This window comes from Bufo bufo, chromosome 1, assembly GCF_905171765.1.
Source record: "Bufo bufo chromosome 1, aBufBuf1.1, whole genome shotgun sequence".
NCBI classification, from domain to species: domain Eukaryota; kingdom Metazoa; phylum Chordata; class Amphibia; order Anura; family Bufonidae; genus Bufo; species Bufo bufo.
In genome coordinates, this window is record NC_053389.1 from 656,260,227 (window position 1) to 656,277,742 (window position 17,516).

Sequence of the window (17,516 nt, forward strand, 5' to 3'; positions counted from 1 at the left end):
CACAGGTGCAAACTGCTGTGGCTTTCGAAAGTGTGCAGACTGACAAGGAGGGCAGGGGTGAAGACTGGGTGGAAGATGATGTGGAGAACGATGAGGTGCTCGACCCCACATGGAATCAAGGTCATGCAAGTGACCTGGGTAGTTCGGAGGAAGAGGCGGTGGTCGCTCAGAGCCACCAGCACAGCAGAAGAGGAAGCAGGGTGCAAAAGCGGAGAGGTCATCCCCTAGAAAGTACGCCTGCTATTGCCCACTGCAGCAAGGGACCGAGCACACCAAAGCCAGCTCCAAGAAGTTCCCTGACGTGGCAGTTCTTCAGACAATGTGCTGACGACAGGACACGAGTGGTTTGCACGCTGTGCAATCAGAGCCTGAAGCGAGGCATAAACGTTCTCAACCTGAGCACAACCTGCATGACCAGGCATTTAAGTGCAAAGCACGAGCTGCAGTGGAGTAGACACCTCAAAAACCAAGAAAGGTCTCTGGCTCCTCCTGCTTCCTCTTCTGCTGCAGTCTCGGCCTCTTCATCCACCTCTGGAGTGACAGTGCCACCTGCCACCATGCAAACAGAGGATCTGCCAGCAACACCACCACCTAGGTCACCAAGCATCTCCACAATGTCCCATGGAAGCGTTCAACTCTCCATCTCCAAAACACTGGAGCGGAAGAGGAAGTACCCCCCTACCCACCCCCGATCCCTGGCCCTGAATGCCAGCATTTCAAAATTACAGTCCTTTGAAATGCTGTCATTCCGTCTGGTTGAGACGGAGAGTTTTAAAAGCCTTATGGCGGTGGCTGTCCCACAGTACGCCCAGTGCCCAGCCGCCACTACTTTTCCAGTCGTGCCATCCATTCCCTGCACAACCAACTGGGGGACAAAATCAGGTGTGCACTGCGCAACACCATCTGTGGCAAGGTGCACCTAACTACAGATACGTGGACCAGTAAGCAAGGTCAGGGACGTTATATTTCCCTAACAGCACACTAGGTAAACACAGTGGCGGCTGGGCCTGAGGAGGATAGCAGTTTAGCGCATGTCCTTCCACCACCGAGGATTGCAGGGCGCTTCAGTTTGCCTCCTGTTGCTTCCTCCTCCTACTCCGCTTCCTCATCCTCTACCGGCTCCTCATCCGGTCAGCGTAACAGCGACAGCAGGCAGTTTTAAAACTTATCTGTTTGGGGACAAACCCCACACCGCGCAGGAGCTGTGGATGGGAATTGAACAACAGACCGATAAGTGGTTTGTGCCAGTAAGCCTCAAGCCCGGCCTGGTGGTGTGCTATAATGGGCGAAATCTCGTAGCAGCTCTGGGACTAGCTGGTTTGTAGCACATCCCTTGCCTGGTGCATGTGCTGAATTTGGTGGTGCAGAGACTCCTTAAAAATTACCCCGATATGTCAGAGCTGCTGCATAAAGTGCAGGCTGTCTGTGCGCGCTTTCGGCATTCTCCCCCTGCTGCTGCTCGCCTGTCAGCGCTGCAGCATAACTTCGGCCTTCCCGATCACCGCCTCATATGCAACGTGCCCACAAGGTAGAACTCCACCTTGCACATGCTGGCCAGACTGTTCGAGCAGCAGCAGGCGATAGTGGAGTTATAGCTGCAGCACGCATGGGTGAGTCGCTCTGCGGAACAGCACCACTTCACCACCAATGACTGGGCCTCCATGTAAGACCTGTGTTCCTTATTGCGCTGTTTTGAGTACTCCACCAACATGGCCAGTGCTGATAACGCCGTTCTCAGCGTTACTATCCCACTTCTATGCCTCCTTGAAAAAACGCTTCTGGCGATAATGGAATAGGATGTGGCACAGGAGGAGGAAGAGGGATCATTTTATAGGGTTTCCGGCCAGTCATTCACAAGTGGCTCCGAGGGTGGGTTACTGCACCCACAAACGCCAGGTACTCAATTGTCCAGCCAGGGCACAGTTCTGAAGGATGATGATGAGGAGGATGAGGAAGAGGAGATAGAGGAGGAGGAACCGTGTTCACAGCAGGGTGGCACCCAAACCAGCTCATGGCCATCACTGGTGTATGGCTGGGGGGGATACAGAGGACATAGACGATACACCTCCCACAGAGGACAGCTTTTTGTTGCCTCTGGGCAGCCTGGCACACATGAGCGATTACATGCTTCAGTGTCTCTGCAATGACCGCCGAGTTGCCCACATTCTAACTTTTGCTGATTACTGGGTGGCCACGCTGCTGGATCCCCGTTACAAGGACAACGTACCGTCCTTAATTCCGTCAGTAGAGCGTGATCGTATGATGCGCAAGTACAAGCGCACGCTGGTAGAGACGCTGCTGGTGGCATTCCCACCTGACAGCGGGGGCACAGTGAAAGCACAAGGCGAAGGCAGAGGAGGAGGTTGCCAACGCAGCTGGGGCACCAGCAGCAGCTCAGAAGGCAGGGTTAGCATGGCCGAAATGTGGAAAAGCTTTGTCATCACGCCACAACAACCAGCACCACCAGCTGATATCGAACGTCTTAGCAGGAGGAAGCATTTCACCAACATGGTGGAGCAGTATGTGTGCACACGCCTAAGCGTACTGAATGACGGGTCTACCCCTTTCAACTTCTGGGTCTCCAAATTGGGCATATGGCCTGAGCTTGCCCTTTACGCCTTGGAGGTGCTGGCCTGCCCTGCAGCCAGTGTATTATCTGAACAAGTGTTTAGCACGGCAGGGTGCGTTATCACAGACAAGCGCAGCCGCCTGTCCACAGCCAAGGTGGACAAGCTCACATTCATTAACCTCCTCAGGACCGCCGTACGCAGGATTGCGTCTTTGCGGCGGTCCTGTTGTTCTGGGTGGACGCGCCGGTGCGTCCTCTCGCGAGACGCGAGATTTCCTGTGAACGCGCGCACACAGGCGCGCGCGTTCACAGGATCGGAAGGTAAGCGAGTGGATCTCCAGCCTGCCAGCGGCGATCGTTCGCTGGCAGGCTGGAGATGTGATTTTTTTAACCCCTAACAGGTATATTAGACGCTGTTTTGATAACAGCGTCTAATATACCTGCTACCTGGTCCTCTGGTGGTCCCCTTTGTTTGGATCGACCACCAGAGGACACAGGCAGCTCAGTAATATGTTGCACCAAGCACCACTACACTACACCCACCCCCCCCCGTCACTTATTAACCCCTTATTAGCCCTTGATCACCCCTGATCACCCCATATAGACTCCCTGATCACCCCCCTGTCATTGATTACCCCCCTGTCATTGATCACCCCCCTGTAAAGCTCCATTCAGATGTCCGCATGATTTTTAAGGATCCACTGATAGACTGATCGGATCCGTAAAAATCATACGGACGTCTGAATGCAGCCTTACAGGGGAGTGATCAATGACTGTGGTGATCACCCCATATAGACTCCCTGATCACCCCCCTGTCATTGATTACCCCTCTGTCATTGATCAACCCCCTGTAAAGCTCCATTCAGATGTCCGCATGATTTTTACGGATCCACTGATAGACTGATCGGATCCGTAAAAATCATACGGACGTCTGAATGCAGCCTTACAGGGGAGTGATCAATGACTGTGGTGATCACCCCATATAGACTCCCTGATCACCCCCCTGTCATTGATTACCCCTCTGTCATTGATCACCCCCCTGTAAAGCTCCATTCAGATGTCCGCATGATTTTTACGGATCCGATCAGTCTATCAGTGGATCCGTAAAAATCATACGGACGTCTGAATGCAGCCTTACAGGGGGGTGATCAATGACAGTTGGGTGATCACCCCATATAGACTCCCTGATCACCCCCCTGTCATTGATCACCCCCCCTGTCATTGATCACCCCCCTGTCATTGATCCCCCCCCCCTCTGTAAGGCTGCATTCAGTCTTTTTTTTGGCCCAAGTTAGCGGAATTTTTTTTTTTTTCTTACAAAGTCACATATTCCACTAACTTGTGACAAAAAATAAAATCTCACATGAACTCACCATACCCCTCACGGAATCCAAATGCGTAAAATTTTTTAGACATTTATATTCCAGACTTCTTCTCACGCTTTAGGGCCCCTAGAATGCCAGGGCAGTATAAATACCCCACATGTGACCCCATTTCGGAAAGAAGACACCCCCAGGTATTCCGTGAGGGGCATATTGAGTCCATGAAAGATTGAAATTTTTGTCCCAAGTTAGCGGAACGGGAGACTTTGTGAGAAAAAAATAAAAAATATCAATTTCCGCTAACTTGTGCCAAAAAAAAAAAATTTCTATGAACTCGCCATGCCCCTCATTGAATACCTTGGGGTGTCTTCTTTCCAAAATGGGGTCACATGTGGGGTATTTATACTGCCCTGGCATTCTAGGGGCCCCAAAGCGTGAGAAGAAGTCTGGTATCCAAATGTCTAAAAATGCCCTCCTAAAAGGAATTTGGGCCCCTTTGCGCATCTAGGCTGCAAAAAAGTGTCACACATCTGGTATCGCCGTACTCAGGAGAAGTTGGGCAATGTGTTTTGGGGTGTCATTTTACATATACCCATGCTGGGTGAGATAAATATCTTGGTCAAATGCCAACTTTGTATAAAAAAATGGAAAAAGTTGTCTTTTGCCAAGATATTTCTCTCACCCAGCATGGGTATATGTAAAAAGACACCCCAAAACACATTCCCCAACGTCTCCTGAATACGGCGATACCAGATGTGTGACACTTTTTTGCAGCCTAGGTGGGCAAAGGGGCCCACATTCCAAAGAGCATCTTTCGGATTTCACTGGTCATTTACCTACTTACCACACATTAGGGCCCCTGGAAAATGCCAGGGCAGTATAACTACCCCACAAGTGACCCCATTTTGGAAAGAAGACACCCCAAGGTATTCCGTGAGGGGCATGGCGAGTTCCTAGAATTTTTTATTTTTTGTCACAAGTTAGTGGAAAATGATGATTTTTTTTTTTTTTTTTTTTCATACAAAGTCTCATATTCCACTAACTTGTGACAAAAAATAAAAACTTCCATGAACTCACTATGCCCATCAGCGAATACCCTGGGGTCTCTTCTTTCCAAAATGGGGTCACTTGTGGGGTAGTTATACTGCCCTGGCATTCTAGGGGCCCAAATGTGTGGTAAGGAGTTTGAAATCAAATTCTGTAAAAAATGACGAGTGAAATCCGAAAGGTGCTCTTTGGAATATGGGCCCCTTTGCCCACCTAGGCTGCAAAAAAGTGTCACACATCTGGTATCTCCGTACTCAGGAGAAGGTGGGGAATGTGTTTTGGGGTGTCATTTTACATATACCCATGCTGGGTGAGAGAAATATCTTGGCAAAAGACAACTTTTCCCATTTTTTTATACAAAGTTGGCATTTGACCAAGATATTTATCTCACCCAGCATGGGTATATGTAAAAAGACACCCCAAAACACATTCCCCAACTTCTACTGAGTACGGAGATACCAGATGTGTGACACTTTTTTGCAGCCTAGGTGGGCAAAGGGGCCCACATTCCAAAGAGCACCTTTCGGATTTCACTCGTCATTTTTTACAGAATTTGATTTCAAACTCCTTACCACACATTTGGGCCCCTAGAATGCCAGGGCAGTATAACTACCCCACAAGTGACCCCATTTTGGAAAGAAGAGACCCCAGGGTATTCGCTGATGGGCATAGTGAGTTCATGGAAGTTTTTATTTTTTGTCACAAGTTAGTGGAATATGAGACTTTGAAAAAAAAAAAAAAAAAAAGAAAAAAATCATCATTTTCCGCTAACTTGTGACAAAAAATAAAAAGTTCTATGAACTCACTATGCCCATCAGCGAATACCTTAGGGTGTGTATTTTCCGAAATGGGGTCATTTGTGGGGTGTTTGTACTGTCTGGCCATTGTAGAACCTCAGGAAACATGACAGGTGCTCAGAAAGTCAGAGCTGCTTCAAAAAGCGGAAATTCACATTTTTGTACCATAGTTTGTAAACGCTATAACTTTTACCCAAACCATTTTTTTTTACCTAAACATTTTTTTTTAATCAAAGACATGTAGAACAATAAATTTAGAGCAAAATTTATATATGGATGTCGTTTTTTTTTGCAAAATTTTACAACTGAAAGTGAAAAATGACATTTTTTTGCAAAAAAAATCGTTAAATTTCGATTAATAACAAAAAAAGTAAAAATGTCAGCAGCAATGAAATACCACCAAATGAAAGCTCTATTAGTGAGAAGAAAAGGAGGTAAAATTCATTTGGGTGGTAAGTTGCATGACCGAGCAATAAACGGTGAAAGTAGTGTAGGTCAGAAGTGTAAAAAGTGGCCTGGTCTTTCAGGGTGTTTAAGCACTGGGGGCTGAGGTGGTTAAAATGAACCAGGCATGGATCCCTCAGGACTTGTCCGTACCTTGTGCAGAATAGACATGTTTACCGGCCTTACCCAGCCATTGTTATACTACAGCACAATTGCTTATTGTTGTATTTTGGAGTGTACCCTAATAAAAAATAAAATTTAAATTAAAACCAAAAACCAGTGTTGGCTACCTCGTCCTCCTCCACCACCGCTTCCATCTACACCGCTACGTCCACCGCCTCCTCAAACACCTACTCCATATGGACCTCCACCTCATAAATCAAGATTTATTTATTTTTTTATTTGTACGTATTTTATTTTATGTCATTTCACTAATTTGTCTGTTACATTTTCTGCTGAAATTCACCAATTTTTGGATGTGATATACCAACTGCTATACCTAGTAGACAGGTAAAAACATTTCACTAATTTGTCTGTTACATATTTGGGTGAAATTCACCAATTTTTGGGTGTGATATACCCCTGCTGTACCTAGTAGACGGGTAAACTAATTTTACTAATTTGTCTCCTAAATTCTCGGGTGACATTTTACAATTTTTGCCGTGATTAAACCCCTGCTCTGCATAGGTGACAGGGACATAATTGAAAAAAAAATTGTCTGTTACATTGTCAGGTGACATTTTACCAATTTTGCCGTATACAAATCCCTGCTCTGCATAGGTGACAGGGAATTCAATTTCAAATATTCTTCTTTAATTGACGCGTCTCCTTTCATTCAATGCTTAAAGGGACACTGACAGGCCGTTTGAAGCGCCGTTTCTGAAGCGCCGCCCAGCTCATTAATATTCACTTCGCTGGGCGGCTACTACTGTCCTCGACGCAAGATCCGGCGCATGCCCAATACAATCCTATGGGCATCGGCCTCCGGCTCATCTTCAGTGCATGCGCCGGCACCCTCACTGGCCGGGATCACATCGCGCCTACGCACAGTCTGCATCTCAGAGGCCGATGCAGCCTCTGCTTTATGCGCATGCGCCGGGCACAGTTCAGAGCAGCGCTTCAGAGTAGCCGCCCAGCGAAGTGAATATTGATGAGCTGGGCGGCGCTTCAAAACGGCATTTGGGGGCGGCTGGCTGGGCGCAAGTGGAGATGAAACGCCGCCCCTTGGGCAGATTGAAGACGATTCAAGCAGGTTATAAAACTTCAGTTCACTGTATTTATAAGGTGGACAGGGGGTATACTTAGATGATTCTAATACACTTTATAAGACCTGTACTGTCATATATATACCTAAATATGCTTATTGGGCCTGTCAGTGTCCCTTTAAACTTTAACAATTTGTCCCACTTTTCCCGTCAATCATATTTAATTTCAAACAATTAACCTCACTTGGATGTGGTATCCCTTTCTCACACTCCCTCTCCGGCGTGGAACCCTGATTTACCGCTAACCGTGATCAACATGGTAGGCGCACAAAAGAACATAGAAAGTTGATAGAGAAGATATTCAATTGGATTGTGGACATCACGGGGACGTACGAAATGGTGGAGCAGTATGTGTGCACACGCCTACATGTACTGACTGATGGGTCTGCCCCCTTCAACTTCTGTGTCTCCAAATTGAGCACATGGCCTGAGCTTGCCCTTTACGCCTTGGAGGTGCTTGCCTGCCTACCCTGCAGCCAGTGTATTGTCTGAACGGTTGTTTAACACGACTGAAGGGAGTTATCACAGGTTATATTTGCCAATGTTTTGGGGTGTACCCTATTTAAAAAAATAAAAATAAAATTGAACCCAAAAACCAGTGTAGGTCAACTCCTCCTCCTCCACCGCCGCTTCCACCTACACCGCCACATCCACTGCCTCCTCATCCTCCTACTCCATATGGACCTCGTCCTCCTAGATCAAGATTATTATTTTTTATTTTTACGTATTTTATGTTATTTTAAGTCATTTCCCTATCCACATTTGTTTGCAGAGCACTTGCCATGCTCTTAACCACATTTTGCTGGCAGCACTCTAGCCCTTTCCATGGCATTTTTTGAGCTATTTTAGTGCTCAAAAGTTCAGGTCCCCGGTGACTTCAATGGGGTTTGGGTTCAGGGTCAAGTTCGGGTCCTGAACTCGAACTTTTTTGTGAAGTTCGGCCGAACCCGTCGAACCTGAACATCCAGGTGTCCGCTCAACTCTATTTATAATATTATTTTATTAAATATAATAATTAGTATATACATTGTGACAGGACCAGGGGGAAAGTGGTAGAAGGAGTCTACATTTCACCTAGGTCCCTGTCTTATACATTCTAAATAGCAGCCAGGGAGTTGAAGCAGCAAGGAAAACTATGTTTTCTCTTTGTAAGGGTTTTATCAAAACTTGGTTAGAAGGGCCTGGCTGCTTGGAGCAGGAAGAGTTGAGTGGGTCCTTGCTCTTATTAGCCACTCCAGGTACTCGTGTTAACTGTGGCTAATCACCTGAGAACCTGGGTGTGTGTCATGCCCTGCTCAGGTTATGTGCGGAGGTCTGCCAGGTTAGCAGCACGTGTGTAGTTTTTTGTTTGTTTTGGGTTTGGAGTGGAGCTGTATCCACCTCCCTTCAGGTGTACTGGGTGGGGTCGTTTGTGTGAGTTTAAATTACGCCCCTTCCCAGTGTCCTGTGTGGGTTATAGCTTCTGTCTTGCTCTGTGGAAAGGTGGATTTGCTGTTTCTGCTCTGCTACAAGATAAGTTGGTTCTGGTTTCCTTTTTGTGTTCTGTCTAGGCTGTTAGCGAGACACCTGCCTCTTCCAGGACCTGAGGAAGCAGGCTGCCTCTTTCCCCCTTTCCACCAACTCAGAGACTTTAGGGAATCTTCAGCCTTAGGCACGGGGGCACGTTGATTCCCACCTTTAGGGTCGTAACGTGGGCACAGAAGTCCAGGGAGAGCTGGTAGGGAATTGTCAGGAGGTGACCTTTATCCCCAGCTTCTGGCCTATACGCTTGCTTTGAGGTTTTCTGTGTGTTTATTGTATCTTGTATCCTACCCACCGTGACATTATAACCCGCCAATACCTAGACTGCCATTTCTCAGCTGCTTTGAGATGGAGTCAATTAATGCGTTAGTTGATCGCATACAGGGATTATCTCTAGAGGTTGCTGATCTGCGTAATTCTGTCGCACGGTGTCAGAATGCTCTGGCATCAGGTGCTATAAGAGAAAGTCAAATTTATGGGGAGTCTAGAGTTGCTCTCCCTGATAGATTTTTATCTGCTTTAGAGTATCATGCAAGCTGTATTTTCAGCTGAGGCTGTCTTCATCTGGTGATGAGAGTCAGAAAGTAGGGATAATCATATCACTGTTTAAAGCGGACGCGCAGTCCTGGGCCTTTTCTCTGCCGACCAGTTCTCTGGCCCTCCGGTCGGTGGATGAATTTTATAAAGCCTTGGGATTCATTTATTATGACCCAGATCGGGTCTCGATGGCGGAATCTAAGTTGCATAATTTATTACAAGGTGAACATACTGCTGAGGCGTACTGCGTTGAGTTTAGGAGATGGGCTACGGAGTCTGAGTGGAATGACCCCGCGCTACGTAGTCACTTTTGTCAGGGGTTGTCTGAGAGATTGAAAGATGCCCTAGCTTTTCATGAGTATCCGGACACGTTGGAGAATGCTATGTCTTTAGCAGTATGGTTAGATAGACGCATTAGAGAGAGATGTAAGGTTCCTTCCGCGTGAGGGATCCCTTCTGGGAGTGGTTTCGTCTCACTGGTTCCCCAGGGTAATATAACATGTAATTCTGGGGTAGGGGAGGAACCCATGCAGCTGGGTCAGGTGTCTTTCCGTTCTGGTAATAGGAACTTTAGGAGGTTGCATAAGCTATGTTATTACTGTGGAGAAAGTGGTCATTTTGTTTATGCTTGTCCTTTTGTTAAACCGCAAATTGATGATAAAGAACCACAAAGAGGTTTACATAAAGAAAAAAAAAAAAACATCCCTCACTCTTGGTAGTGTGAATGGGGTGTCGGAGCAAGCAGGTATGCAATCTCCCTGCAATACTCGTTTTCTCCTTCCAGTTATGGTGGCGCTAGACAAGTATTCATTGACTGTGGTGCTGGGGTAAACCTTATTGATTTTCTTTTTCTTCAAAATCTGGGCTTAAGTACTTGCACTTTAGAAAGAGAGATTCCGGTATTCGCAATTGATTCTTCCCCTCTTTCTCAAAGGAGTCTTACTCATATTGCTCATGGTATTCAGTTAAGGGTGGGTGATTCGCATGTTGAGATCATTTCTTGTTTTGTCATGAAGGACTTGCCCGCTCCTATGGTTTTAGCTTTACCGTGGTTGATAAAACATAACCCTACTATAGATTGGCAGGCAAGGCAGATCATTGGTTGGAGTGAATTTTGTTCGGACAATTGTCTTAGTGCATCTATCTCAGGGGTGTCTACTACAGTTCGACCTCAGTATCTCTCAGATTTTGCGGATGTCTTTTCGGAGGGTGGGGCTCAGGAGTTGCCTCCTCATCGTGAATATGATTGTCCGGTTAATCTCATCCCAGGGGCTAAGTTGCCAAAGTCTCGGCTATACAATGTTTCTCAACCCGAAAGAGAGGTCATGCGGAAGTATATTGCCGAGAGTTTGGCAAAAGGTCATATTAGGCCATCTAAGTCTCCGGTCGCAATTGGTTTATTATTTGTAAAGAAAAAGGATGGTTCGCTTAGACCTTGTTTGGATTTCCGAGAATTGAACCGCATTACGGTCCGTAATCCGTCTCCCCTTCCTTTGATTGCTGACCTTTTTGATCAAATTGTTGGAGCCAAAGTGTTCTCCAAGTTAGATTTAAGAGGGGCCTACAATCTGATCGGAATCAAGGAGGGGATGAGTGGAAAACGGCCTTCAACACGCACAAAGGTCATTTCGAGAATCTGGTTATGCCTTTTGGGTTAACTAACGCGCCAGCGGTGTTTCAGCGATTTCTCAATCACATTTTCCATCATTTTGTGGGAAGGTTCATTGTAATTTACTTGGATGACATACTAATTTACTCTCCTGATCTGAAGACCCATCAGGATCACACAGGTTTTGTCGATCCTTCAGGAGAATCAAATATATGCTAAATTGGAGAAATGTGTGTTTTCTGTTCAGGAGCTTCAGTTTCTGGGATATCTGCTTTCTGACTCTGGTTTTCGCATGGACCCCGAAAACGTCCAGGCGGTTCTGGAATGGAACCGACCGGAGAATCAGGAAGCTTTGATGCGGTTTTTGGGGTTTACCAATTATTATAGAAAATTTATCTTGAACTACTCTACCATTGTAAAACCGTTGACCGATATGACTAGGAAAGGCGTCAACTTCTCTGTCTGGTCGGATGAGGCATTGCGGGCCTTTTCGGCTATTAAGGAATGTTTTGCGTCTGCTCTTATTCTGATGCAGCCCGATGTGCCATTCATGGTGGAGGTCGATGCATCAGAGGTGACGATTGGAGCAGTGTTGTCGCAGGGTTCATCTCCTGGCAAATGGCATCCGTGTGCTTTTTTTTCCAAGACGCTCTCGGTCGCCGAGAGGAATTATGATGTAGGAGATAGGGAATTGCTGGCCATCAAATTGGCCTTTGAGGAATGGCGTCACTGGTTGGAGGGGGTTGGAGGGGGCGTCACATCCCGTTATGGTATATACTGATCATAAGAATTTGGCTTACCTGCAATCCGCCAAGCGTCTGAATCCTAGACAGGCTAGATGGTCACTGTTTTTTACTAGGTTCAATTTTGTGGTTACTTTTTGCCCGGGGGTTAAAAACGTCAAGGCAGATGCATTATCTCGTAGTTTTCCTGGGGGAAGTGATTTGGAGGATCCTTCTCCGATTTTGACTAATGGGGTGGTGGTCTCCGCTCTGTACCCCGAGTTGGAGATGGAGGTGTTAGGAGTCCAGGAGGGGGCTCCTGATTCTTGTCCCCCAGGGTGGTTGTTTGTTCCTGCTGGACTGCAATAAAAGGTATTCAAGGAACATCACGATACTGTCCTGGCTGGACATCCTGGTGGCAAGTCCACCTTTGATCTTATTTCTCGGAGGTTCTGGTGGCCCGGGTTACGTAAGAGTGTTGAGGATTACGTAGCAGCTTGTGAGACCTGTGCACGGTCAAAGGTTGCTCACACTCGACCTTCTGGTTCACTTCTTCCTTTGTCTATTCCATCTCGTCCTTGGTAGAGATGTCGCGAACATAACATTTTCCGTTCGCGAACGGCGAACGCAAATTTTCGCAAATGTTCGCGAACTGGCGAACAGAACGAACCGCCATAGACTTCAATAGGCAGGCAAATTTTAAAACCCACAGGGACTCTTTCTGGCCACAATAGTGATGGAAAAGTTGTTTCAAGGGGACTAACACCTGGACTGTGGCATGCCGGAGGGGGATCCATGGCAAAACTCCCATGGAAAATTGCGTAGTTGACGCAGAGTCGGGTTTTAATCCATAAAGGGCATAAATCGCCTAACATTCCTAAATAGTTTGGAATAACGTGCTTTAAAACATCAGGTATGATGTTGTATCGATCAGGTCGTGTAACGGTTACGCCCGCTTCACAGTGACAGACCAAACTCCCCGTTTAACGCACCGCAAACAGTTCATCTGCACAACCGCAAACTCCCCATTTGCACAAGGTTGGATACCAAGCTAGCCATGTCCCGTTCCTTGTCCTCACTGATGTCATTGAAGGTCTCTTCCTCCACCCAGCCACGTACAACACCAAGGGTCCCCGAAAGGTGACAACAAGCCCCCTGGGACGCCTGCTGTGGTTGGTCTTCCACCTCCTCAAAGCCACCTTCCTCCTCTGACTCCTCTTCTTCAGACTCCTCTCTCTGCGCTGCCTCTCTATGCATTATTATAAGGTGTGTTAAGTAGTACTATTCCTATCAGTTTAATCCCTGTTACGTCCTCTATCAGGGGACGTGTATATGGCATTGATTTTAGGAACGGGGAGATGGAAAAAGATGCTTGGTCGGTCCTCCTACTTCAAATTTAGGGCACTGCACGTGCAATCTAATGTGCTGCCAGATAGTTGTGGTGTGTTATGTTGTTCTATTCTTATCAGTTTAATCCCTGTTACGTCCCCTATCAGGGGACGTGTATATGGCATTGATTTTAGGAACAAGGAGATGGAAAAAGATGCTTGGTCGGTCCTCCTACTTCAAATTTAGGGCACTGCACGTGCAATCTAATGTGCCGCCAGATAGTTGTGGTGTGTTATGTTGTTCTATTCTTATCAGTTTAATCCCTGTTACGTCCCCTATCAGAGGACATGTATATGGCATTGATTTTAAGAACCGGGAGATGGAAAAAGATGCTTTGTCGGTCCTCTTACTTCAAATTTGGGGCACTGCGCATGCAATCTAATGTGCCGCCAGATAGTTGTGGTGTGTTATGTTGTTCTATTCTTATCAGTTTAATCCCTGTTACGTCCCCTATCAGGGGACGTGTATATGGCATTGATTTTAGGAACGGGGAGATGGAAAAAGATGCTTGGTCGGTCCTCCTACTTCAAATTTGGGGCACTGCGCCTGCAATCTAATGTGCCACCAGATATGAGTGGTGTGTTAAGTAGTACTATTCTTATCAGTTTAATTCCTGTTACGTCCCCTATCAGGGGACGTGTATGGAATAGATTTTAGACAACCGCAAAGAGTTGTCAATAGTTGACACACTCATGACATAAATTTTATACCTCTATGCGTCAATCTTGGTGTAATTATGACTGTGCTCGTGCGCACGTTTGGGAGATTGCAGGCGATGGGGGTTTTACAAAGCCTATGGTCGTGCTGAGGTAGTTCAGTGACAGTTAAGTGACCCAGAAAACAATGATTCTGCAGTGTGGGCCCATTGTTGGCCTAGTAGGCTTTAATGATCACCTTAGATGATCACAAAGAAAATTTATGTTTTTTCTATGCAAAATTATCCAGCCGATCGCTTGGTCTGTTTACAATGAAGCAACGACCTTATCATCTGGGGTGTGCCAACATTGCCATTGCCAACACACTCATAGAGGTGGTCGCTTCATTGTGATACGCAAGCCCCTTAACCACGACAAGGTAATGATCACGAAGGGGAATTGACACATGTATGTGCCTTTTTTTTTGTTTTGTTTTTGCAGCCACAGTGCAGCACCAGAGGACAGAAAAATTAGGCATGTACACATGCCTGAAAAATTTAGTATTGTTGCAGCCGCTGCTACTGTAGCAACGGCCAGAAAAATTGATGTTTATTTCCCAGGCAGAAAGTGCCCTAATACATTGCGGCTTGAACCCTAGTTGGTGGCGGATAAGTCACGCAAGTCATCCGGCATGTATCGCCCACTGTCAGTCCCTTCGGGATCAATCCCTCATTCATCTTAATAAGGTGAGGTAATCTAGACTTTTTTGACCTAGGCGACTTCTCTTCTCAGTGACAATACCTCCTGCTGCACTAAAGGTCCTTTCTGACAGGACACTTGAAGCGGGGCAGGCCAGAAGTTCTATCGCAAATTGGGATAGCTCAGGCCACAGGTCAAGCCTGCACACCCAGTAGTCAAGGGGTTCATCGCTCCTCAGAGTGTCAATATCTGCAGTTAAGGCGAGGTAGTCTGCTACCTGTCGGTCGAGTCGTTCTCTGAGGGTGGACCGCGAAGGGCTGTGGCGATGCGTAGGACTTAAAAAGCTCTGCATGTCCTCCATCAACAATACGTCTGTAAAGCGTCCTGTCCTTGCCGGCGTGGTCGTGGGAGGAGGAGGATTACTTTCACCTCACCCTTATACGCTGTGTAAAGCATACTTTTTAATTTATTTTGGAACTGCTGCATCCTTTCTGACTTGCGGTAATTCGGTAACATTTCAGGCACTTTCTGCTTATACCGGGGGTCTAGTAGCGTGGACACCTAGTACAGGTCGTTCTCCTTCAGCCTTTTTATATGAGGGTCCCTCAACAGGCACGACAGCATGAAAGACCCCATTTGCACAAGGTTGGATGCTGAGCTACTCATGTCCTGTTCCTCGTCCTTAGTGATCTCACTGAAGGTATGTTCTTCCCCCCAGCCACGTACAACACCACGGGTACCAGATAGGTGACAACAAGCACCCTGGGATTCCTGCTGTGGTTGGTCTTCCTCCTCCTCCTCAAAGCCACATTCCTCCTCTGTAGGTAGAAAGACTGAGCACTCGCCAGCTGGACCAAGTGAAGACCAAGAACAAATATATGTAATGTAAGAATAATTTATTAGTGGAAAATTAATAAATAGCCCTGAACTTATAGCAATAAAATATAAAATACAATGCTAATATAAAATGATGTAGTACCCAAATAGCGAATTAGAATGTAATAATAACACCTGCATAAATACAATAATATAACATAGACAATGCTAAAAAGAGATAAAAAAAGGGCAAATATGGTAATATAAATGATATAAAAGACAATATAAAATGTAGAAGTGGTTTATGTATTCGATATGTGTTCAGTATATATTCGATGAACCACTACACAGTCCAGTGAAGAAATATGCCAGGTATAATGTCCGATGGTTGGACTGTGTAGTGGTTCATCGAATATATACTGAACACATATCGAATACATAAACCACTTCTACATTTTATATTGTCTTTTATATCATTTATATTACCATATTTGCCCTTTTTTTATCTCTTTTTAGCATTGTCTATGTTATATTATTGTATTTATGCAGGTGTTATTATTACATTCTAATTCGCTATTTGGGTACTACATCATTTTATATTAGCATTGTATTTTATATTTTATTGCTATAAGTTCAGGGCTATTTATTAATTTTCCACTAATAAATTATTCTTACATTACATATATTTGTTCTTGGTCTTCACTTGGTCCAGCTGGCGAGTGCTCAGTCTTTCTACCTACATATACCTTAAATCCCCTTTATGACTGGGTGAGTCATAGCAGACTTAGCAGCACCCACTTCCACAGCTGTCTACAGAGTGAGCCACCATACCTTAATTACATTCCTCCTCTGACTCCTCTTCCTCACACTCCTCTTCCAGCGTTGCCGCAGGTCCAGCAAGCAATGCTGATAAGGCTGTTTCTGGTGGTGATGGTGACCACAACTCTTCCTCTTCACGCTCATCTACGGCCTGATCCAGCACTCTTCGCAGGGCATGCTCCAGGAAGAAAAAAAATGGGATGATGTCGCTGATGGTGCCTTCGGGGCGACGGACTAGGTTTGTCACCTCCTCAAAAGGACGCATGAGCCTACAGGCATTGCGAATGAGCGTCCAGTAACGTGGCAAAAAAATTCCCAGCTCCGCAGAGGCTGTCCTAGCACCCTGGTCATACAAATACTCGTTGACGGCTTTTTCTTGTTCGACCGCCTGCTCCAACATTAGGAGTGTTGAATTCCAACGTGTCGGGCTGTCGCAAATCAAGCGCCTCACTGGCATGCTGTTTCGCCGCTAGATATCTGAAAAGTGCGCCATGGCCGTGTAGTAACGCCTGAAATGGCCACACACCTTCCTGGCCTGCTTCAGGACGTCCTGTAAGCCTGGGTACTTATGCACAAAGTGTTGTACGATCAGATTACACACATGTGCCATGCACGGCACATGTGTCAACTTGCCCAAATTCAATGCCGCCAACAAATTGTCACACACCACCTTGCCGATCTCCAGTTGGTGCGGAGTCAGCCACTGATCCACCTGTGCATTCAGGGCAGACAGAAGTGCTGGTCCGGTGTGACTCTCTGCTTTCAGGCAAGTCAACCCCAAGACGGCGTGACGCTGCCATATCCGGGATGTGGAATAGCCCCTGGGGAGCTGGGGGGGTGGCGTTGATGTGGAGCAAGACGCAGCAGCAGAAGAGGACTCAGCCGAGGAGGTTATGGAAGAGGATGGAGTAGGAGGAGTAGAGGAGGTGGCAGCAGGCCTGCCTGCAAGTCGTGGCGGTGTCACCAACTCCTCTGCAGAGCCACGCATTCCATGCTTGGCAGCCGTCAGCAGGTTTACCCAATGCGCAGTGTAGGTGATATACCTGCCCTGACCGTACTTTGCAGACCAGGTATCAGTGGTCAGATGGACCCTTGCCCCAACACTGTGTGCCAGACATGCCATTACTTCCTTTTGCACAATCGAGTACAGGTTGGGGATTGCCTTTTGTGCAAAGAAATTTTGGCCGGGTACCTTCCACTGCGGTGTCCCAATAGCTACAAATTTTTGGAACGCCTCAGACTCCACCAGCTTGTATGGTAAAAGCTGGCGGGCTAAGAGTTCCGACAAGCCAGCTGTCAGACACCGGGCAAGGGGGTGACTTTGT